At 43.8% G+C, this 24939-nt stretch overlaps 1 protein-coding gene across 2 annotated transcripts in view; it reads right to left on the bottom strand.

The window, feature by feature from the left end:
- The window catches only part of LOC124297414 (discoidin domain-containing receptor 2-like), a 59603-nt gene extending 50518 nt beyond the window's left edge, over window positions 1-9085 (bottom strand). For both annotated transcript variants that reach the window (XM_046748414.1, XM_046748415.1), the window contains exon 1: window positions 8545-9085. The gene's annotated coding sequence lies outside the window, so the exon portion shown is untranslated. The remainder of the gene's footprint in view (window positions 1-8544) is intronic.
- Between the last annotated feature and the right edge of the window lie 15854 nt (window positions 9086-24939).

Below are 24939 nucleotides of genomic sequence, written 5' to 3'. Positions count from 1 at the left end.
AATATCCACGTAGTGAGATCGGGCCGAGCGCCCGAGTTCTTGAAACTTAATAAAGTCCCTCGTTTCCCGAGCTTTTTCTCCCTCCCTCCAAGCCTCCGTCTTCTATAATTCCCACCACGGTATTCCCGGCCGCGTTTTCTTCTTCTGCCCGAGAAGAAGCTAAAGAGGGGATGAAAAGAAAGGGGATGCAGGAAAAAACCCGCGGAACCGGTGACGGCAAGTGTTAATTTCTGACAGGCGTTTGTACGAACCGTTTAAACAAAAGATAGGCGTGTAAAAAGCTCGCTGGGTTCGATTTTGACGAACTTGAATATTGAAAATGATAAAAAAATGTTTCTCTTCAGCTGCACGAGACGTTTTCGGTAAATATTATACTTGCGAGTCTGCTGAATCCAAAAATGATTTCCAAATCCGAATTCGAGCTTTTTCTCTCTCTCCTTTCCTCCGCATCTTCATCTTCCACAATTCCCACCACGGTTTCCCAGCGCGTTCTCTTCCCCTGCCCGAGAAGAAGCTAAAGGGGGGGATGAAAAGAAAGGGGTTGAAGGAAAAAACCCGCGGAACCGGTGACGGCAAGAGTTAATTTCTGACAGGCGTTTGTACGAACCGTTTAAACAAAAGATAGGCGTGTAAAAAGCTCGCTGGGTTCGATTTTGACGAACTTGAATATTGAAAATGATAAAAAAATGTTTCTCTTCAGCTGCGTGAGACGTTTTTGGTAAATATTATACTTGCGAGTCTGCTGAATCCAAAAATGATTTCCGAATCCGAATTCGAGCTTTTTCTCTCTCTCCTTTCCTCCGCACCTTCATCTTCCACAATTCCCACCACGGTTTCCCAGCGCGTTCTCTTCCTCTGCCCGAGAAGAAGCTAAAGGGGGGGATGAAAAGAAAGGGGTTGAAGGAAAAAACCCGCGGAACCGGTGACGGCAAGAGTTAATTTCTGACAGGCGTTTGTACGAACCGTTTAAACAAAAGATAGGCGTGTAAAAAGCTCGCTGGGTTCGATTTTGACGAACTTGAATATTGAAAATGATAAAAAAATGTTTCTCTTCAGCTGCGTGAGACGTTTTTGGTAAATATTATACTTGCGAGTCTGCTGAATCCAAAAATGATTTCCGAATCCGAATTCGAGCTTTTTCTCTCTCTCCTTTCCTCCGCACCTTCATCTTCCACAATTCCCACCACGGTTTCCCAGCGCGTTCTCTTCCTCTGCCCGAGAAGAAGCTAAAGGGGGGGATGAAAAGAAAGGGGTTGAAGGAAAAAACCCGCGGAACCGGTGACGGCAAGAGTTAATTTCTGACAGGCGTTTGTACGAACCGTTTAAACAAAAGATAGGCGTGTAAAAAGCTCGCTGGGTTCGATTTTGACGAACTTGAATATTGAAAATGATAAAAAAATGTTTCTCTTCAGCTGCGTGAGACGTTTTTGGTAAATATTATACTTGCGAGTCTGCTGAATCCAAAAATGATTTCCGAATCCGAATTCGAGCTTTTTCTCTCTCTCCTTTCCTCCGCACCTTCATCTTCCACAATTCCCACCACGGTTTCCCAGCGCGTTCTCTTCCTCTGCCCGAGAAGAAGCTAAAGGGGGGGATGAAAAGAAAGGGGTTGAAGGAAAAAACCCGCGGAACCGGTGACGGCAAGGGTTAATTTCTGGTACGCGTTCGGAAGAGAAGAGAAGGGGGGAGGTTTGCATGCAGCTAGCGTATTATAGAAATCGGCGGTGCTCAGTTGGTTCTCGGTTGTTAATAATAGGTGGGATATAAATCAAAGCGCCATTCTCGTCTTTATTGCTCTATTAAACGGGACAGCTGGTGCCTCGAGTCTCCGGTGCAACCCTCGGCGCGAATCTCTCTCTCTCCCTCTCTCTCTCTTCTCCTGCTTTCGCACACAAACACATTTGTCTCGTACCTACCCCAGCTCGCGCAATTCCATCCCCCCGACAGAAGGGAGCTGCAATATGGCCGGTGTGGTCTATAAAGTTATATACGTATCAATCCATATCCCCGGGACCGAGCGCCATATTGGCCTAATATCATCAACCGACGTGTACTCCGTTTAAGAGACTCTCTTCCACCCGGCGTCGAATAATAACTCGATTATTCTCTTATTCTTACTGCAGTTGCCGAACAACACTACGGATGAATTGTTATTCAAACTTCTACGATAGCGAATTCATGCTGTTTCAACGAATTAGCATTCGAGTGCAGGGTGAAACACGGACTCCTTGGGAAATTAACCACTCTCAAGTGTCAAGGCGTCGTTGATGCGTCGGGCCGTAAGTGCCGAAGACTGCGAAATTGCCTCGTAAAGTGATTCAATTTTTATGCTGTCTCAGGTGTATGTTTACTTTCGAAAGCATGGCTTTTGAACATTTTTGCAAACTCAAGGAATCCGATCATTACCTCAAAAAGTTATGGTTTCCGCGCGTTTCGTACACTCTTAATCCCTCGCTTTTCACGACTTTTTCGTCATTTTATTTTTTCAGGATCGATTTTTTCTTTTGAAAAAAAAAAAAAACACTGACCTAAACCGTTTTTCAGTACGAATAGGAAATTTCAAGAATTACCGAGTCAATGCGATATATTATACAGAGTGAGCACAGCTTATATATTACAAAAATTACTCTCCGATTCTTGAAATTCCGATGATTCCAAATCGTGGCTAGATTTTTGAATTTCAATACCGAAATTTTTGCCTACAAAAAATCTTTTCAACAATGCGTTTGGTTCCTGATTGTATATACTTGGTGAAATTTTATTTTTTTTAACATTCGTGTTACGAGTTCTAACCCAAAAAGATACTTTTCTATTCTACCTAAAACCATATCATTCGATCGCGGTAAAAAATGAAAATAGTCAAGGACCGAGCGGTAACTGGAACTAAAAATTTCACTCAGTGCGGGGATTTTGAGAACCGTTTTCAAGCTCCTCCTGACTTTCGATCCGTACCGATTCATCCGTCCTTGATACGAGCATGCGAGCATGCGGGCAGCTGGGTCAACTCGACGGGGCCTTAGGGCCCATTGTGTCGTAGAGTTGGCGGGGATATGGGCCCAGTGGCGGGGCGCGACTCGTCTCGCAGCGAGTGGATCACCCCCCCCCCCCCCCCCCCCTGCATATCTGTTTAACAGGTTAAACGGCGCGTCTAAAAACACGTCGTCGGATCGACGAAGGAAAGCGGGGCGGTAATCTCGTCAGGAGGTGTCGTCGCTCCGGGAGCGGTAATTGCGCAAAACCGGGAATCGAGTTACGGGAGTAACCCGGGGGTCGGTAGCTTTTTTCACTTCTCTGCGGGCTCCGCTTCGCCATCCTTGTACAACCTACAACCTACTCGGGGGGGAGTCGGTAATTGGCCCGGTTATAAATGAGATCAGGATGCCGTTCGGCGCTTCGGTCGCTTTTTACACGGCCTCGACTCGACTCACAGATTCGTATATTCGAACCGGAAAGTCAGAGGCCGCGTGATACGCGTGAAAAAATTTGTCACAGACGGATGCTGTCGCGATATTTCCCTACCAATTTTTTCATCTCAAAAATTCATCGTTCACCGTCGAGAAAAATGTCTCTCTCGATTACGGTCGGGGAAAAAAAAAAAAAAAATAAACGTGCTTAGAATGCTTTTTGTTCGACGAGTTACATGGGTTTTGTGGGGAAAAATAAAAAAATCAAAAAACAGCGTATCTTCTCAAATTTTAATTTTTTTACTACTGCTTTATGTGATAAAAGAATTATGTCAAGGATTTACGAAAAAACAACCGAAGTTTGATGTTTTTTCCAGGGTAGTGTCCAAAAAAAAAGAAAAAAAAAAAGTACAATTTTCGGTAAAATTTACACCATGCATGTTGCATATTTAATTGATATCGAGAAAAAGATGCAAAACTTTATTCACGACTCAAGAAATTAATTCGAATTTATGTAGTAGATAAACAATTTTATTGAATTGTAAATTCTTACAAGTGTAAAAGTAACACAAGACATACGTAATTTCTTCGCTCCGGCAAACTTTAACTTTACGATGAAAAATTCATACAAAAACAAACCTTATCGTGCAATAATCAAAGATCTATACGAGAGTGAATTACTTCTGTTTTTTTTTTGTTAATTAGTGTCAGTTTTTGGTCTAACCGGCGGTGCTTTCGAATGACCGGAAAAACGGATCGACCCGAAGGCGAAGAAGGGCGACGATCGCATTTGGGGGTGTCAGTTTACGGTGTTTGAACAGGGCCCCCTGTTTGAACGGGGCCCGTCAATTAGTCCTCCAGTGTGTTTAGAAATGAACGAACGCCATGAAAAAATCCCCCGCACTGATAATTAGCCCGTTCTTCGTATTATAAAGCCGTTGCGTCTCGCTTCTCGACATGGGAAAAGCAGACAATGGGGCAATGCAGCCCTTCGTAAAGGGAATATACGGTGTGGAAATTGAATACGAAATGAGGCTCTCCTCGCCCTCCGTTTCCTTTCGGTCTCTGTGTTCTAACGCTGGGTAAAAAGCTCGCTTCTTGTCGAGTTTTAAATTCTGGCGAAACTGAATCCGGAGGATTTTTTGTCACCCGGTCGCAAGAAATTTCCGCCTACAAAATCAACTCCGGGTCATTCGAGAGGTTGAAATTTCAAGATAAATTGAAATCGCCTCCCACTCACCGTCACGCCTGGATTTATATCGTGCCACTCCTTATTATACTCCTCGTCGTACTTTACATCGCAGGTATTACCGTACGGAACATTTTTTATACAACAATTTCCACCACGTGACGGGACGGGGTTGAAATTCCGATTTTGAAAAGTTCCGAAAGTGCCAAATTCTGAATTTTTCGCTAACGAAACTTGAAGTAAAAAAATCAAACTTTGACGGTACATCAAAATTTCGAACGGTCCGGAACCCGAGGCTCAAAGTTTCGAAAGGGCAAAACTTCGGAAGGGCGTAACTCCGATGAGTGAAAGTTCGAAAAGTGCGAAAATGAGAAGATTTAAAAATCCGAAGCATCGGAATTCCGAATGATCGAAGATTTTCAGTTCCGTGAAATTTCACCACTTTGATCTTTCTTTGTTTTCTATTTTCGATATTTTTACGTTCGGAATCCTGGTCATTCTGACTTTCGGTTTTTCTGATCTTTTTACACCCACTCGTTGAGTAAACTACGCTGTGCGAGTATATTTTAATTTTCGGAATTTCACTCAAGTTTTGCAATCAAGTAATTTGGAATTAGGCACTTTCGGAACTTTAATGACGAGAATATCTGTTCAAACATTGCAAAGTGGCGGAGCTTTTGTTATCCATGGGATTAAAATTTATCTCGTTTCAATGTACACAATTAATAACTTTACAACCAACCTGCTACAAAGTCTCACTTTACACATTACACTTTGCACACCCACTTGAGAAACTTGATTTGCGTCTATGCGATACTTTCTTGATTGCAAATTTATCCGACCGCAGGTACGAACGCATAAATTCCAATCAATTCGCACAGGTAAGATCATAAAGTCGGACTAACGCGCTTCGCACGCATAAATCCTCGCGAATTGTGAGTAATAACCGTAGCAGTTATACCGGAGACCAAAGCTGTTTGCAAAAAAGTAAAGAGGGAGAAAAAAAGTGTCAATAAATAAATAAAAAATTAAAAATATCGGCTTCGTAAAAAGCATCGCGAACGGTAGCTAATTGAACGTTGAAATACGGATCCGTTGCACCTGCGTTTCATCTTATATACATACAACAGGTTTCGAGCTTATAATTCTGACAAATGGACGGTAGGTTCCAGGAAAATCGACGCGACATCGCCATGCGAGGAGCTTTACACTTTTTAGATTTAAAAATACGGGTTAACCAAGAATCGATGAATTTTTATTAAACTTTATTGCGAGACAGTCAAATACTGCGCAGAGTGTTTGTAAAAATATCATATTCCTGAGCTACGAGGATCTATCTGAAATTATGAGAATACAAAATATTGGTGTTTATAAATAAAAGCTTGGATATCGTTCTGCTGCGTTTCAAATCGTACAAAAATTATTAAAAAACATGGTAAATTCGTTCAATTTTACCTTAACAGTGTCTCGTTTCATTCGGAAGATTATAATTTCGCAGAGTTATTGAAGCTGATTTTTTATTTCCATTAATAGTTGCATAACCACGTAAAATCACAATTACTCAACGATACGATCGTGATGAAAAATAACCTTTCGGGTAAAATGATCGGAAGCATAGTTTTCTAGAAAAAGATATCCAAAATTTTAAAGCCATTCAAAACTAAAAATTAACATCCACAAGCTTCCAATAACTTAAATTCTGTATCTTCAAAGATATCTTCGCAGCTTATGTATACCGAGACAAAAAATGATGCAAAGCGACGAAAAACAACGTTTGGATAAAATTGTAGAAAACATGTTTTTTCTGTATGAAATTAAACAATCATCCAACAGATTATTAAAAATATTCTTCAAGCGATTCGAAACGAATATTTTACATCCATAAAGCTTTCAATAATTTCAATTCTACATTTTTGAATACATCTTCGCAGTTTATGAATACATAGACAAATTTGAACAAAAAAAAAAAACGAAAAAGACAGCGTAATAAAATTTATGAAAAGTGTGCGAATTAGCACAGACGGTGATATTCGGGATGAATTACGACCGTTTGTCTCATCTTTTTGGGGGAATTCGCGTCAGGTGCTCCGAAGGAAGGGAAGAAGAAGGACCTCCTTAGAGGTCCTCAAGAAATCCTCGGATTGCAGCGGACAACTCTCAGCTGCAACGGCGTAAGCCAATGAAATTTACGATCGGTTTAATACACCATTGAGTCGATTCGAGTTCGGCCGAGCATTAGCAAACGAGGGAGTATAAACGTTTCGCACAGTTTCACGCAAGTAACCTTATACTGTGTGTTTAGAGATCGGCACACCTGCTGCACACTACACGCCGATATTCCATTAACGATGGATGACAAATACCGACTTATTATCGCCGATTTGTTTCGTGCATTCAAGAAGGTTCGTCTGCAGCCGTAAATCACGTTTATTCTCATATAAGCGAAGAGGAGAACTAAAAATGGCCAAGTACCATTTTTTTTTGTGCCATTTTTTTTGTAAGTACCATTTTTTTTGTAAGTGCCATTTTTTTGTAAGTGCCATTTTTTTGTAAGTGCCATTTTTTTTCTCACTGTAAGAGTCAGTCGAAAACAAAAAGAATGATAAATCGAATTGAAAAACAATGGCATTCGCATCCTTTTTTGAATGTTCAGCTTTAATTGAGATCATTAAAATACATGGATTCGATCAAAGCTCGCCTGAAGATTTCTCGCATCTTGAAGGGGTCGCGTTTTGTTTTTTTTTTTTTTTTTTTTTAGTCGAGGAAAACGACTCAAGCAATGTATATACTGATGAGAAAAAATCGACTTCTAAAAAATGACGACGGTATATCCGTGATAAATTGTAGCAAGTACAACGAGTGTCATAAAAGCGCTGAAAAGATGTGAAGTTTTTTTTTTTTTTTTTTTTTTTTCTACAGGGAATTCGTGTCCAAGTAACGAAACTTTTGAAACACCGTGTGTTTATAATCGTTACAGAAAATCGTGAGCTTCTAGGAATGCGAAACGATGAAATTCGAATTAAATTTTGTCTGTAATTCTGACATTTTGAAGTTCACGAAACTTTAATAATGTATTTTTTTTTTTTCAATTTGTGGATTTTGGCATCGTATTCAGTCAGCGAAGGTGTGGAGCCTCCTTAAAGCGATAGTTTTCGCTTGGAGCGTCTCTGCATGGATAAGTATTATATATATATATATATAATTAATTCCGAGCGCTCTGCGTAAACCAGTCCGAGGTGTTGATTTATGCAAACGACGGCGCAGCGATGCGCTAGGACATGCATTTTATCGGAGAGCATGCTTCTTCCCATCCTCGCCTTGAACTCGAAGAGTCTTGGAGAATTTTTTTCAAACCGTAGGATAGGTGTTACTTTCGAGCTTGACGAATGTAAAAACTGATCCGACATATCGCGGTGAAGAAATTTCGCAATTTCAACTTCAAACCGCGGGGTTCGACTTGACGAAAGGGTGTAAAAGTAATGTAAAAGATGGGAACTTGGCGTAATATCAGAATGTTCAATTTCACCGAGAACGGCGGAACGTGTAATATTATGCATCCGGATTTTATGCATGCACTACACGTCGTTTCGAAACGCTCAACATTTACGAGATAACTTTTTCGCTACATTGATATTCTTATATTTATCGCCAGATTTAAAAATCGGCGCGATCTTAGAACGGAATTCAATTTCGCAAGAATTTGAAGAATTTTATCAGCCGGCGATTATCAACCCGCTTGAATCTGTTTTTTCTTCTTCTCAGTTAGATTTTTGTGACTTTGAAGATCCATTGTTCGAGTAATCGACATTTTCATTTAGTTAGTATTAATTAATTTTTTTGAAGAGAAAATTTAGACGCTTCAAAAGTGACTTTGAAAATAACTTGATTGTTGTATTTCAACGCCATCGATAAGATTAGCAATTTTCTTTCCATATTGATGTTATTCCTCACCTTTGCAGACACTGTATCCGAAAAGCCAAGAAGATAACAAATCCCGCACACACTGTTACAATTATGTTATCTACGTTACATCGAACTTGTTAAATCACGGTAATAATCGTCGTTTTCATCACAATAGTAAAAATAAAAAAAAAATAAAAAAATTATCCAAAGAGCCCACACGTAATTGAATTAAAACTCGTTAAAAAGAAGTACCAGCGCAAATTATTTAAAATTCAACAATAAACAAACCAAACGAATTAATTCAGTTGCACATATATTTCACATGTGTGGAAATAACTTTTGCAGCAACGTCATTTACAATAATTAAATCACACGATTATGGGATATAATAATTTTCGAAACAATTTTTCATCCGGTTTAAATCCATGGGCACTTTTGTTCCCCGCATTTATCGTCGCCGGTGCAACTCGGACAATTAATTACGATACGCGCGAAAATTCATTCGTAAACACAACAACTTTCAAACGAATCCTTGGCAACCCTCGACTCGATTAAAAAGGCGACGCATCGACGCTCCGTCCTCGACGCCGCCGCGGCACTAACTGACAAGCTGACGGCGGGTTGAAACGCGGAGAGCTTTAAGGCGCCGCAAGTTAGTCTGGGACGGGGCGCCGATCGCTCGGCACGCGAACGCCGTCTGCCGGGAGCTCCCCCAACTTTTTACCGTCCTCGGCCTCTAAACTACGTTCTAACAATAAGTTGTCCATCCTTCGTCCGTCAGGAGTCCGTCGGGACGAAAGAGGAAACAATTCCATGGCTCGGAGAAATCGCGGATCAAAAATGCGCGCCAAAAATCGGGGGAAATCAACCGTGGGGTATTTCAAGGGATCGAGGTGTTGATATCGTTCGAACCCGTTCGGTAATTTCCGAAATCGCGATGAAATCGGTAATATTGAAATAAAATTCCGCATTAGTAATCATTGGTAGTCGTGAGAAATCGTTTAGGATTACAGAAATCTTTCGTAACCTTAAGAAATCGTGAGAAATTTATCTAGTGGTCCGTGGTAATCAATATATAAAATGGAAGTAATCACGGTGTAAATGTCATTCGAAATCGTTCGGTAATTTCCGAAATCACAACGACATTAGTAATATTAAAATAAAATTCTACATTAGTAATCATCGGTAGTCGTGAGAAATCACTTAGGATTACAGAAACTTTCTTTGCAATCTTGAGATATCGTATCGAGTCTTAGAAATCGTGAGAAATCATCTGGTCGGAGTAAAATTGTTTGTCGAGTAATCTCTCGTAATCACTGTATAAAATTTAAGTAATCACGGTGTAAATATCATTCGAAATCATATCCTAAATATCAAAGTCACACTGTAATCAGTGATTTTAAAATAAAATTCTACATTAGTAATAATTGGTAGTTATGAGAAATCATTCAGAATTACAGAAATTTTTTTTAGTCATTTTGAGGAATCGTATGGAATCTAAGAAATCGTGAGAAATCATTTGGTGATCCGGAGATCGTCGAAAACGCCCGACGAAAGTAGAAAAATCAGTAGAATAACAACGGTACGAATTCCCGAACGCTTTTCGCACGATTTCTTCAACGCTTTCACGAGATTTCGATTGATTCGCGATGACTTCCAACGATCTCTATTATAAATCGTTGGTTATTTGAAAGAGTATTTCACTCGTCGTTCAAGTAGCGTTCCCAGCTGATTTACCACTCGATATCGAACAGTTGAATTTACGACTGATACATACGCGAGCCTGCTCAATTAAATCGTGACGAACATCGAAACTTGCCTTCTGTTTCATACCTCACTCCGTATATTTTACCTCCTCTATTTTCCGTGCTTCATTTATCTTTTTTCATCACGTCAGGTGTATCCAAATTATTTTTCCAAACCACCCCGTCACGCAGCGGAGTCCTGATCGCATCCGTTACCGCAATGGAAAACCGATAATTTCGATTTTATATCCATTCTAGTCTCTCCGCATGAGTGCAGCAGCGAATCGCGACGAGTTCGGAGTCGTATTCGATCTGGTTTTAATATCATTGAGTGTATCCCGGTGAGCTTTGGCTCGTTTTTTTTTTTTGTTTTTTTTTCCACTTCCGTTTCTCTCACTGCGTCGATTTTCAATCCGAAATGCATTTCTATCGCGAAAATCATAATTCAATGCAGATTCTCAGTTACTCGTTGTCAGCCTGCGACCACATTCAGTCTCGCCAGTCACCGTCGGTGAGGTGAAAAAATACGTCGAAGGGATCTTCGTCGCGAAGCCACATTAGTCGAGGTCCGACGACGACGACGTCGTCGGGGTCAACGGTCGATAACGACGATAACTGCGCCGATTCGGCGACTTCTCTGACCCCGTTACGATTGCTCGTCCGAATTTTCGTAGTCCGAAAAAGCTTATGAATAAATAAACGGGGAAAATGGAGGAAAATGGTGTATCAAAAAGAAGAAAAAAAAAAAAAAATAAAAAACAAGCTGCGGCGAGGATTGTATAACCGTTTTCCCTGCGGCGCCGCGCCGTGTCACCGGATCATCCCTCAATTTTCCCTTCGGTTTTCAATGGGCGTGATCGCTACGTGCGGGGAAACGTACCGCGGTGCTATGCTATCATATTCCATTCTATATGCAAATAGACCGACGGATGACTGGCACCTACTGCTTCCGTGCCTACAGACCAACGGCCAGGGTACTCGACGAGTATCGATATTGCCATTCGGTATTCCGAATTCAGGCTGACCATTCTCAAACGCGTTCGTGCAACGTCGAATGCGATCTCGAAGTTAGAATTGGAAGGGGATCGATCGTTGTGAAAAAAAAATTTTTATTTTTTTTTTTCTACCCTGCGATCTAATTTGGTTCAACTTTGGGATGATGGGACACGTCGCGTAGAGTAAAAAAAAAAAAAAAAAAATTCAAGTACCACCGCATAAATTAATGGAAAGATATTTTAAAACGCTGAATTGAATTTTTTTATTACTGTAACCATGACGTCGGAGAAATAATATAACTAATATATGTGTACTATATATTTTTTTCTTCAGTTTCTCCGATTTTGATTTAAAAAAAAAAAATAAAATACTTACAAATTCTCTGAGACGAATTTTCTTATTAACAATTATTGATAGAATAATTTGAAGATAATGATCCTAGGATTGAATTAGCGGGATGTAATTTTTATTAGAAAAAACTAACTTAAATGATATGTAAGGAATTCATTGATACTCAACGATAAAATGAGATATTCCTCAATCGAAATCGAACAAGCGATAAAAATTTTCTTGTAAAAAAATTTAAGGCAATGGGGTTTTTTCGTTTTTGTGCTGTTTAAAATTTTTCCCCGCGTCGCCGTGCAGATTTCTACATCAGTCCGATAATATAATTACAGCTCTGTTTCAGTGACAATTTGTTTTTTTTTACTTTACGACTCATCGTATCCTTCTCAATTATTAAGCTCGTACAGTTACTCATACCTTTACCGACCGAGCAAACTCACCCTTTTTCTTCCTACATTAAATAAACAAACGAAAAGAAAAAGGGATCAAATTTTTATGGTGCGATGGTGGCTCCTGTGTAGCGAAATTCAGGAAACTTACATTCCGAGCCACTTCCGTTCATTTCGTTTATTTAATACATGAAATAAAAATGGTGAGTTCGCTCGGTCGGTAAGCGTGTGCCTACCAAACGACCTCAAGGAAAAACCTAGATCGTCAGAGACCCGTCAAAATCAACATTCGAGAACCGCAGATCCATTGCGCAGCTTGCGATATTAACGCGTTGAGAATGGCAGGTTCCGACGAGAGGAGATGAGAGGAGAGGATTTCTGCACGTGCATGCAGGGGCCAATCCATTATCCGAATTGGCTTATTGAAATTTCTCCAGTTGACAGGGAATGGATGGAGATTCATTCGTTCGGCCACACTTGCAGATGCTCGCGACGCAGGCGTTTGCTGGTCTGTAAGGGAGGATTGGCTGCATATGCTGCGTTATCCAGGGGCGGGTGAGTCGGCGGCCAGATATTTAATTTCGTGATCACCCATGTAGCGGTTAATCCGCTCGTGACGCACCGCGGATCGCAACGGCGTTATATATTCCCAGAATCACGTCGGTGGCGCAATAATGCGGCTTAGGGATGTTACAAAACGCGTAATACAGTCGAGTCAAAGAGCTGTGAGGAGAGAAATATCGCCTAACGAAGATTCGAAAGTGCGACTGAAATTCGTCGAGCTTAAATCATCGTTAGTTTTGAAGCGATGTGTTCAATTAGCACGAAGTGAAACTTTCATTAAGCATAAATCTACGTTACAATATCATAATTCTCGACGGTCTCGAAGAGATTCCGGTATCGAATCGTGTTTCTACAATAAGGAAAAATTCAATCGTTATCTTAACGATTTCAATCAACTATATGGCAAATTTTTATCGTTGATTAAAAAAGTTGGATTTTCATCTTTCGCTTCTTAGTTGATCAAAATAACACGATTATAGTGAAATCGTTACGATTGACGAACATTAAATCGATAACAATTGTAATAATATAATCCCGCACCGTTTTGTGAGATTATCAGAGAATTTATATTTACGATCAAAACGAGCCCCGGTAAATTAAAATCGTTGAAACGATGTGATTTTTTCAATACAGAACCGATTCGTTGGTTTAAAAAATGAAAAAGAACAACATGATTCCGTATCAAGGAGACGGTTGGTTAAACTAAATCGAACTCGATTAACCTCAACCGCACTTCCAAGCTTTCGTCGCATAATTTTTTTTTTCCGTCCTCACAACTCTTTACCCCGACTGTACGTTTGATGCATTCTTAAATCTCGAGTCAAGACTGCAGACAGGGGCAAACCGCTGCATTTGCATTACGCACCCTGCGCATAGCCGCGATTATTTATTTATCCGCTGCAGAGGATCGTGCATCACGGTCGACCTGCTTCAGGACCAAGGAGGGATGTGTATCCGATGCGTCCCGAATCTTTTTGCCGCGTCCCATTCCGCAGGCGTTTGCAGCCGCCACGAACCAAGGGCTTGGGTCAGGGGTCATAAATAATACCGCTCTGTATATTTGAATGCCATGACGGATCCCACATGCTAAATGGAACCGGCCGGCCCCCCGCTAGCCACCGGCGGCAGCACGCTTCGCATTTCCGTCCCCCCTTCACCGCCCCCCCCCCCCCCCGCCACCACCGGAATTCTTTCCTTTTGTTTATTCCGGAACGCCAATTTTAATGCGACCTGCAACTAAGGCGGAGGAGCCGCGAAGCGACTGCTTGGAAAACTTACAGTCAAGCCTGCAGCTCCGGAAAATAAAGCTTCGCTTGGAAGGTTTTATGGAAATTTTTGCTTCACCCCATTGCAGTAATGCAAAGCCGGGGATATTTGTATACGGATACGACTTATATGTATATGTATATACATACATCCTATAACGTACTTCTTTTTTCAATTTCGTCGCCGATTATACAGGGTGGAAATTTTTTTACCGCAGCGGAAATTCGGTCCCGCGATTTGGGAATATTAAGAACTCGAGACGTTGACACGACGATTCGCGATTCAACTCTAATTGTGAGACTCTCTTAGGGATTTCTCAGGGGTCCTTAAACTAAAATTGTTTCAAGTGTTTTCGTTGTGTTTAAAAAAAAAAAAAAAAAAAAAAAAAAACAAAACTTCCAAGTGAAGAGGAAGACGAGACCACGTTTCGTCCGAATTATTTCTTCCCAACAACGATTCTCAGAATTCTTCGCAGAGCTGCTCGCAACCTTCGACCCGATGCTGGTGGGTCGAGGGTAATTACAGGGGATGATTTTTCACGGCGTAGTGAGTCTGCCATAAACACCCCCATAAGGTATAACAGGCATCTCGGAGCTTGTATTGTTCGTCGCCATTGTCTACCGCCCGCCGTTCAAGCCCACTGACTGTACCAACTGACTAGAAGACGCGGCTTCGTGCGGACTTTCTCCTCCTCTTTCTCCGTCTCTCCGTGTCTCTCTCTCCCTCTCTCTGACGTAACTGCCCTCTAGGAAAGACACGCTCTCACCCCTCGAACCGAAGGGCTGCATGCCAGAATTCTGCAAGCAGCGAGCTGGATTGAAATTCAGGAATTTTGTATACAAGGTACGAAGAAAAAAGCTCATGATTTAGGCCGAACCGCAGCTGCCGTCTCGGTAAAAGCTCGCCCGGTGAATTATCGTACTGCAAAACGAAATGTAAGCAAATAATACACCGCCGTTCTGGATGGATTTCCACGGGCCGAGGCCTAATCCAAGGCTCTGCGCGTAAGCGACCCGGTCGGAAAAGAAGAGCCCTTTACTCCCCCCCCCCCAGCTTTCAGGAGCCGAATTATTGTACACACCGTGGAATAATTTTCAGGATAAACTGAACAGGATCCATCAGCGAAGCAGAAAGATCAGGGATCTCGTGTCCCGAAATTAACGATCGTTCTCGCTTATTTCTGTGTTTATTTTCCCCTCTCTACTTTACCCACAGACTAGATGAAAAGTGACGGCGTCTTGTTAGCCGATGACAGGAAAGCGCGACTCGTTCGAGTCTTCCGGTTCCATTGGGGACGACCGGATAAATGGGAACTACTGCACGCTTTGCGGCCCATCGGAGCTTTTTGGGTCCCTTTCCCCAGGGCCAGTAGCTGCAGGTTTTGGGCCTGGGCCACGCCCGAGGTGCTTTTGGGTGAATTATCGCCGTGACGAAAGGGCGACGTTGCAACATGAACGCCTCGGACTGCCGGCAGCTTCCGGCTTCCGGTTTCTGAGTTCGCTGAAACGGTTCGGAAAAACGAAGGGGGAAGGGATCGATCGTCTCGAGATGCGAGTTCGTTACTTTTCGATAACAGGACCGCGTGTGCGATTAGAGAAAGAAATATCCGAGGAGCGTCGCCGCTATTTTTGACGAATGTAGGACAGGCGGTTAGCCGGCACGATCGGCGTATAAAAGGAGGTTTGAAACGTTTAAAAATAGAAGCTGTTTTTGGAATAAGATACAAGCGTCCCGATACAGCCCGCGAGTCGAGCCGAGAGTGCGGTGTAAGTCGGGTCGGTGCAACGCGTGCATATTTTCTAGTTTTTCAACGTGTAAATATTTGACTCGACGATATTCGAAAATAAACGTCTAGACGGGGAGGGAAGGGGGAGAATTATACATATACGCGAGCGGTGGAGTTCGAGTCGTGTAAACTGTGCACGATATACGTACTCGGTCGCATTGCTGCAGCCACGCGAGGATCGAACAGCAAAAGCTGACTGCTTCTGACGCTGCTGAACAAATTACTGTAATTAGTTCGTACACCGATCCCGAGGCTCTGTTGAACCGGCCTCTAACCATCGGGCACTGTTTCCATCCCCGCTTCGACTACTCGTTCCTTATATCTTCACGCTCGCTCCCCCCGTGCTCCTTCGACGTTTTACCAACCCCCCGTCGCCTCGCCGCCAGCTCACCTTATCTGATCGACATTTCGTAGAAACGGACTAGCGCCGCTTTTTTGTTTACACTCACCCTCGCTCTGCTTCAAGCGCGCCGCAATCTGTCATTAACCCCCGGCCCGAACCCCGCTCCTCGATGCTTATTCATAATACATGAGCAGCGGCGAACTTGCAGGTCTGTGATAATAACTCCTTGAAACACAATCGATCCTCGACGTCGGATTCGGTACAACTAGTAACAGTTAACAAAGCGTCGAGTAGCCGGAGAACAAAATGGCGGCCGTCGACTCACCTGGGATTTTATTATCGCTGTAAAATCGTTTTCGTCGCTCCGAACCCGGCGGAGTTTTCTCGAGACGAAAGAAGACGGTGGCAAGAATGGCTCGGGCATAGTTTCGCCCTGGCAAAAGCCTGAAAGCAGAGTATTCCGCGTGCAAAATTCAGCGTACGGCTCGCTTTCGGCGTAGGTGAAGCGCGGTGGTGTCGGTTTGCTTTTCGGCGAAACTGCGGCTGCACGCTGCGGCGTAGAGGCACGGGGGGCGACCGGAAGGGAGCGTTTCGTGGTTCGTTCCTAGCCGGCGTTACGCTTAGCCCCAAATTAGTTGCAGACGTTCATTTATAATGCCCTGTACGGGTTTCCCGCTCCCTCCCTCTCTCTCTCTCTCTCTTTCTGTTCAGGCTGCACAATGCTATTGTGTCGGAAAGCGGGCCTCGAGGAAAGGCCGCCGGCGGAACGCCGCCAAACTAATTGAATATTGGGCGTGAAAATTTCACCATTTAAGTTCAGATCTCGACCCGCAGTCCCGGTGGTCCTTCGCTGATCGTGTGAGCGTGAACCCGAAGAATTGACCATTATTCCCTCGGTCGTACATCACGCCACGATTCAGTTGGACATCGGTGCGTTACTCGAGTTGCAGGCTTCGTTTCGAGGAATCGAGAACAGCAGCTCTTCCGCAAGAAGAAGATATTCGGAGAAACGATGATCGTATCACCTCGCAGGGATCATGACGTCAATCTTATACCGTCAACGAATGTACCGCCGTAATACCAACGTCTTCTTCAGGATTCTTTCGTCGCAAATATTTCTCGCGTAAAAAATAAAGACGGTATTTAAAAAATCACCCTACCGAAGTCCGAGCGAGTTTCTCATCGCTTTCTGCAGACGAATTCCATTTCGATCGCAGCTGACGCGTATATTAATAGCTGTGCGTCAAATATGCCAAAAATTGTACGGTCTTTTCAGCGTCATCGAAGATTTCCGCATTTTTAATCATCCCATCAGGCATTCGCGAGGGAGAAGAAAAGAAAAGAAAAGAAAAGTAAGGAAAGAGGAGAAGGAAAAGGGAATGAAAAAAAAAAGAAAAAAAAATCAACAAAAGAAAGAAAACGGAATGGGATGAAAAATTCGGCGACGTTTTCGAGGTAGGTACGATTAGTACGTCACTGTGGTAACGACTTGCGACTGAAGAACCGCCGCATCGCAGGGTCGTCAAGTGCTCAGAGTCGACGGAGTAGGTAATAACTGTACGTCCAGATTACGTCACCAGGTAGGTACACAAAGAGAATAAAACCTGGAGGCTCTGCGGGAGCAGTCGACCGGAGCGCTTATGATATGTACGACGAATATACCTGGATGTGTATCTACGCACACATACAGGGTGAGGAAAAAGTATGGAAACCCCTAGAAGTCTCGCAGGGTTCGGTGAAAAAAAAAAAAACATTACCAAGGTTGAATCTTGGGTCATATTTAACAAGGTATTCAATGATGATCTTTGATTAGATCATGAACCCCATCTTCGAGGTCGTTTTGAGATCAACTTTGATTTTTCGAATGGGAACCCCCATTTTTGGAGCCACAATCGGAAGGATCGAGAAATATTCGGAAGCAAGATAAAATATACCGCTTTTACCGATTCTGGCAACGAGAATGGATGTTCCCATTTGAAAAATTAAAGTTGATCTCAAAATGACCTTGGAAATGAGATTCAACGTCCAATTTAAGGTCACCATTGAATTCCTTGCTAAAAATGACTGAAGATTTAACCTTCCACTGAGAAAAGATTTCATTTACTGTTAACAAACGTATGTTTGGATATTATTAGCAGATTTTAATTGAGCCAAATATGATTTGTTAAATATTAACAAATTTCTGTCGATCATTACTTGGCTCGATTTAAATTTGATAATAATAACAAAACATTTATTTCGCCATATCAAAATATACGTTCATCAACAGTGAATAAACTCTTTTCTCAGTGCAGTAATATTTTTTTTCCCGCCTAACCCCGCGAGATTTCTACTTCTTCCCCACCCTGTATATACCGTATAACGTATAATGTATATTTCGGAGAGAAAATTCAAGCCCGCGGGTTTGCGGCCGCGAGGCACTCCTGTAGGAACGGTATAAGCTTCCTTCTCGAGGTTTTCGGGATTTCTCTCCCCTCTTCCTAGCTGCTATAACAGGAATTTGACATGAGGTATAGAATCGCTGTCGCGCGCGTTTCGCAACGCGAATTTTACCGAAATAAGTCGAAAGAGCGAGGGGAAAGTTGAGGCGGGAAAAAAACGTTCGAGTTTGAGATTCAGACCCGTAGCATGGGGGTTGAAACGGCAGCGGGGGCAGGGGTGGAGTGTAGGTCTAAGCCGCTCTGGGAGTACGCCGTTGGGCGAATGAAGGGGGGTGGGACGGGGGCGGAAGGAGCCGAGGAGAGAGAGAGAGAGAGAGAGAGAGAGAGGAGAGAATGTTGGCGGTGGTGGAAGCGGGAGAAGGCGAGAGAGTTACGAGGCTCAGGTGCGCGAGGGTACATTATTAAAAACAGGAAACCTCATCATTTTCCTCGCCGCTCATAAAGATATTAAATGGAAACATTATATTATACGTTCGCGTGTGCGCCTCCACCTCCACCTCCGCCTCCGCCTACGGTGCGTTTTATTTTTCATTATTTTTACGTTTCACTCATACAAACACACACCCACACGGTACCTGCAAGATGGGCGCAGGTAGCAGCGAGGACGCGGAACATTGAAATGTAACACACCCTGCGTCGCGACGACGCGACGACGCAAAGAACGGAAACACCGGCAGGGCGCCTCGTCGCTCCCTGCGGACTTCGCTCGCGTGTTTTTACTAACGAGCAGGTGTTGTTGGCAAAGGACTGCCACCCAGTCTCGCCTTTTTCTGGTCACCCTGGTTCGCCACCCTCGCGACGCTGCTCTTTAAACTCGATTTTCGTCAAAGGGGCTCAACGACGAACTGCAGAAAACTTTTTCCAGACTCTCGCTGCAAGCGGTACGGGATTTATGAAAATATCTTTACCAAGGTGGGAGGATGCTCTCGGTGAACTAAATGAATCCGATATTACCAAATATGGAAACCATTTTGGGATAGATCCTCGGGAAGAGCGATGAAAAATGTGCTATACTCACTGCAAGATATTAAAAAACCGACAAGAGGTCAACGAAACATATTTTTCTTCTATAAATTGAATGGTAACCAAAAATCGTCAGTTATTATTTATAAAGTTTGCTGTTTGTCTCATTTACGTTGATAAATAAATCTTGAAGTTTTCGGTTGATTATAGTACAAGCAGCAGGTAGCGGCAGGTTGAAATAAGAAGGAACCTTTATCTAGTAAAACTATTTTTTCGTTTATTAGTTATGTGGAAGAAGACAAAATTTGACATTTAGAATCCAGACCTACCTAATCAGTGGACCTACTTCGATAGAAACACATATTTCTCATCTGTAAAAAGATTTTTGAAAACTTGTTGAAACTATCATCCTCGTCATGGCCGGTCGAAGAATTTTGGTAATCGAAATGGTCTGGTCAGGATATCCCTGGTCCCTTCTCTCTGGAGACAAGGGATCATTCTCGGCGAGTGTTGGATCCCTTTTCGGGGTGATAAATTTGGAAAAGTGTACAGCACTCCGGTGCAGCGGCATCTGCACGGGGAATCATACCCATGTGCGGTAAAACGAGTGAGTCAGAAGTGCGTCACTGAGTATTATCGGGCAAGTTTGACTCGAGACGAAAAACGTTGCAGGTATGCATGTCGCCTCGTCGACGTGTATTTCAGCCGGGGTTGATAAGACGTTTCAATATTGACGGTTTCCCAGTATTTACTGCCGGCCTGGCAGTTCGACGCAAGCGAGAGCAAAGATTAACCGGCGGCCGCGTCGCGAGGTACATATTTGTTCAGATTCCAGCCGGGTGATTGTGCGTCCACGCAAGGATAAACACGCACCCGCCAAAGTGCCGGGCGATAGCTGCATTCAGAGTTTTCAATATATGCGATCGACTCATTGTCCGATCGGACCGGCTGATTACCATTTCCCAGATGGCCGGGTACACGGAGCGCAATAAGCTCACGGCTTATCATCCTGATCCTGAACTCGAGAGTCGCTTTATCCTTCCATCGAGTCGTACTAATACCCGCCGAATGGAACGGCGAACAACCAAACTACAAGGATCACCGTCAAGTTCATCCCGAAGGGTTGTTCCAACGTGGAAATCGATTCGGAATCGAAGGAACACGAGTTACTTGAATGTTCTTTGAAATCGAAAATCGTTGGTAATCAGTCTCTGTGTCTCCCGGTGAATGTCGATGCTTTGGATTGAGCGACAATGACTTCGTTTACTAGTGACCAGCGCGTCAAGTGATTTCAATTGACTTTCACCGTCATCCAGTAATGATTTTTAACGGTCCCCCAGTTTGTACGATTGACAGTGATTTGTTGTGGTTATGTCTAATCCAATGATCATTGGATATAGGTAACCGAAATGAACTCATGAAAAGCATGTGACCGAACAAGACTGATTACTGATGAATCGGCATACAGATTCCATATTCAAGGTCCTTCTGACATTTGATCAGCACGTGCAGCATTGAAAGTCCGCAAGAATAACCTGAACGATGAAGTAAAGAACGACGTCACCCTGGCGAGTGGCCGTAACTTTATCGCAAAACCCTGTCCAGGTCGCAGACTTATCCAGAGGCTGACTATCATTCGACTACAAAATTAAAAAAATATTGGCAACAGACACAAGGTTGGTAAGGTAACACTGAACATGAACTTGACATGCAGCATAATTCACGTTTACGAATGTCCTTCGAAATGCCAAGTATAAGTCAATTCGGCTAGGCAACTCGTTGTCACCTTATTTAGTTACCACTGTAAAATAAATTCAGAAGCTACGAACACTCGATGTGTGATCCCCACATAGGAAACCCTTAGTTGTCTGAGCAGAATCGAGCCATGGTTTGCACATAGTCGTGATTCGTTCAGTCAATCCACGAAAAACATTGAAAACTTTCTCTGTGATTTGGTGTTAGGTTGATTGAGGTCCAAGTAAGTAGCCTACTTCCAAATGACGAGGCTGATTTTCTCCGTGAAGACAATATCTTTCATCTCAAGAATCTCTTCGAGGTATCGTGGAAAGGAGCCAAGCGAAACAGGCCGGTAGCGGAGATTTGCGAGAATATCCTTCAATACCTCGGAGGAAAATTCGACGATGTTGAGAAGGGGATTCGTGGAGGCGGACCCTGGTCTATGAGAGCTTAGCCAGCCCGAGGCAGAGCAGTGCCAAGTCGCCGAGGGACGTGCGTGTATCCCGGCCGATCCTGTAGCGCCATACAACAACTCATACTCCGGGGATATTCGTCCCTTGTCAAACCCGAGGGACTCACCCTGGGAACACTCGGCGCGATCCTTGCACCACACGCACTCTGCACCCTGTGTTTTCGAGACGAATGATACACCGTCTGATCCTCAGGGATGAATCGGTCGGACCGTCCGAATCAAAAGTTGAGAAAGGATGTGGAATCATTTGAAAGACCCCCAGTAACGCTGCTTGTGCGGATGATGGTAAAGAGGGATAAACGAACGAGCTCAAAAGCATTGGAATCGTATGAAAAGCACCGTAGCTTAATCATTTTGAACTTCTTCTCGACACGAGACCTGTTCTCAAATTTTCTCGGCTTATTTTCATTATTCGAATTTGCTCAGATACGAATGGTACAGAATTCATGTTCATCATCACCAGCGCTGACGTTGTTCTTATCATTTTCTTTTCTACCTCTTTTCCAAATTTTTCATTCAGACGGTCCGACCGATTCATCCTTAAGTGGGTGGAAACACATTAAGGCAAATATGGTAATACTTCAGGCAGCCTGCGGCTGTCCGTTGGTCAGATCCCCAAAGCGGAGAAGGAAGAAAGATGAAAACAATTTCACGCGTCTCCGGCACCCTTCGGTTCCCATACGACACCTGCAGGAGTAAAAGCTCGAAGTATCTCGGCAAAGACATACCCAAAAGATCGGTCTCACGACTGATCCAAACGCCGGAGACATTGTGCTGGGATCAGGCACAATGAATTCCAATCCATACACATGCACAGCTACGCGCATAGGCTTCGAAGAGAACTAGCCGTACGCGGTGAAGCTCTGCCCTGCGAAAAGGGTGAAAGGAAGTGAAGAGACGCTTTTACAGAGCCGGGAGAGAAGCTGCGCGGAAAAAGAGGCTTAAGGCACAATGCGGGAGTTGCCGGTGGGCATTTGGCGGCCCAAGGGACAAAGAATTCACGCGGAGTACATCGAGTGGCTCACTTCAGTCGCATCCGAGTGCGCGATTCGGACTCACGTTAGTCCTACGAAAGTGGCGCGCACCTGAAGTCTGCGGGGCTTCTTGCGAAGCAGACCCCAATGTCACAATGCCGATTTGGTGGTTGTGAAATTGGATAAAAGAGAGAAACGGAAATCTGTCGCATGGCTATGTTATATGTATTGTGTACAGGGGATGCGGCGGGTACGAAATAGGCCGGCTTAGATTTTGATCGGCATTAAGCTGTCAAGGGTTGGGTTTTTTTAAATTCTCTACTCTGTCGGCTTAATCCCATTTTCAAACGGACCCATCTCATCCCCCCTGTCAGACCTGAATGAGCCACAGCAGGCTGTGTTTATGTCGGCGTTGTGACTCCTGCATAATCCCTCGGGCTGCCCTGTCACGTGTGTGACTCTCCCTATCTCTCTCTCTCTCTCTCTCTCCCACCCTCCGTCTGTTTCTCTTTTTTTCTCATCCTTCTCCGGAACCGCTCGCTGTTTTGTCGCCCTTCCTGCCGGAAAGAGAACCGCCAGAAAACCGGGAAGGGTTTACCCCCGCGATTAGACGCGAGCCGCGAATCTCCAACGGAAATTTACATTCCTCGGTGTGAGCGAAATTTGCGATTTAATCCAACGTTAAACCGCGTTAGAAATTTATGTTACAAATTATTCTCATTCAATGGTCGTGGTTAAACGATATTTGAGAGTATTGGATATTAAATAAAACAATCGTGAATGGATTGTATTGATTGATGTATTGAATCGGCTGTGCACTTTTTGAGTGATATATTTGATTTTGAGTCCCCCTCAAAGCTTTGAAATTCGTAAAAATCGCGTAATCCATAGATATCAAAAAATCCATCCACCCCTCTTTCGAAGCCTGTATCTTGGAAACTAGTGATTTTTGAGACTTGTGCCCATGAGAATTTTTCTGATCGGGAAAATATGTGCTATACCACATACTGAAAACCCAGTCAATTCTACCGGGAGGCAATTTCCATAAGGATTCCACGTGGTCCTTTCCTCTCAGCAAAACATCAAGTCACCGAACACACCGAATTCCCAAAAAAATTTTCATAAAAATTTCCAATCATTCCTGCAGAGTGATTCGAGAATCATTCAGATGTAGCAAAACCGACTGAACTTCAACGTCTGAATAGCGAAATTCCGTACTCCACACCAAGGTGGTGAAATGGTAGCAGCGTTACACGGTTCGCAGATCGATATATCGTTGGATCGACTCTCCTGGGTTTCAGGGCTGAGGAGAAACGTGGGTAATGAGGGCCGGTCGCGCCCTAAGTGACCAGAATGGCGCAATAATTCCTGACTCTCGTGACGTTAAGAGGTCCCCCCCCCCTCCGCCCTCCCCCCTCTCCCACCACACCTTCCATCCATCCGAGCCTAAGGGCGAAGAGTGGAGGGCGAAGAAGGATCGGAGTTGCGGCGGGTGCCCCGTTAGGAAGTTGGAGGGGGGGAGGAAGGGCGTCGAGACGTCGGCGTCGCCCCAAATATAGACCCTTACGGAACTGACCCGGGGTCCAATTATAGCCCCACTTTGAAGCCGCGTGCCGTCGATATTCTCCCGGCAATATAACGCATTGTCTTTAATAGGTACGTACCGCGCATATGCCGAATTCTTTCGAATGCATCAGGGGTTAATTTCACCCCTTATTGGGATCCCGGAAGCCCGCGGTTTCCTAGCTTTCTTGCGGTCATAACGACGGCGATATTATTTTCAATATTTGCGGTACGGAATCGGAGGAGATTCGTCTCAATTATCGCCGTCTTGTCGGCTCTGGCGACGTTTCCGACCCGTCGCGTACATCATAGCGTGCAAAAATTGCTAAGGAGGGAGGATATCTGATACGAAAGCATCTGATTTCATCGTACAAGTCTGCCGGACACCGGGGTTCAAGGATCGATTTCTGGGGTGATTCGCGGGGCGTAAATGGGGAGTCAACTCGTCACGTGACACGTGGCCTCATCGCCACTTCCGGCGGGCCGATTATACGCATTACACGCTGGTCGATCGAGGCTCCGAGGAACGTTGGAATCGAACGATATTCGACTTATTTTTGTGTACATATCTTCGATTCCGACGGGGGTGTAAAGGCGATGGGAATATATCGGGGAAACAATAAGTGCATTATTAAATCGGGCGATCGGTTTTTCGAGGGGCGAGTCCGACCTGCATCGGCATGCGAGTTGTAAATATGCGTGGTCGTTACGGCGAAGCCGAGTGCGTGCCGCTATGCGTGCCTTTCCCATATCGATCTTACATGGTGTAGCGGTGCGTGTTCGCCAGCCAGCATCGCCTTTGGACGCACCTGAAAAGCGCCGGGACTGCAGGTCGATCAGGATTTTTTATTTTATTTTT

This window comes from Neodiprion virginianus, chromosome 2, assembly GCF_021901495.1.
Source record: "Neodiprion virginianus isolate iyNeoVirg1 chromosome 2, iyNeoVirg1.1, whole genome shotgun sequence".
Taxonomy (NCBI): domain Eukaryota; kingdom Metazoa; phylum Arthropoda; class Insecta; order Hymenoptera; family Diprionidae; genus Neodiprion; species Neodiprion virginianus.
Note: the sequence above shows the minus strand (reverse complement) of the source record. Positions and strands in the feature narration are given on the sequence as shown.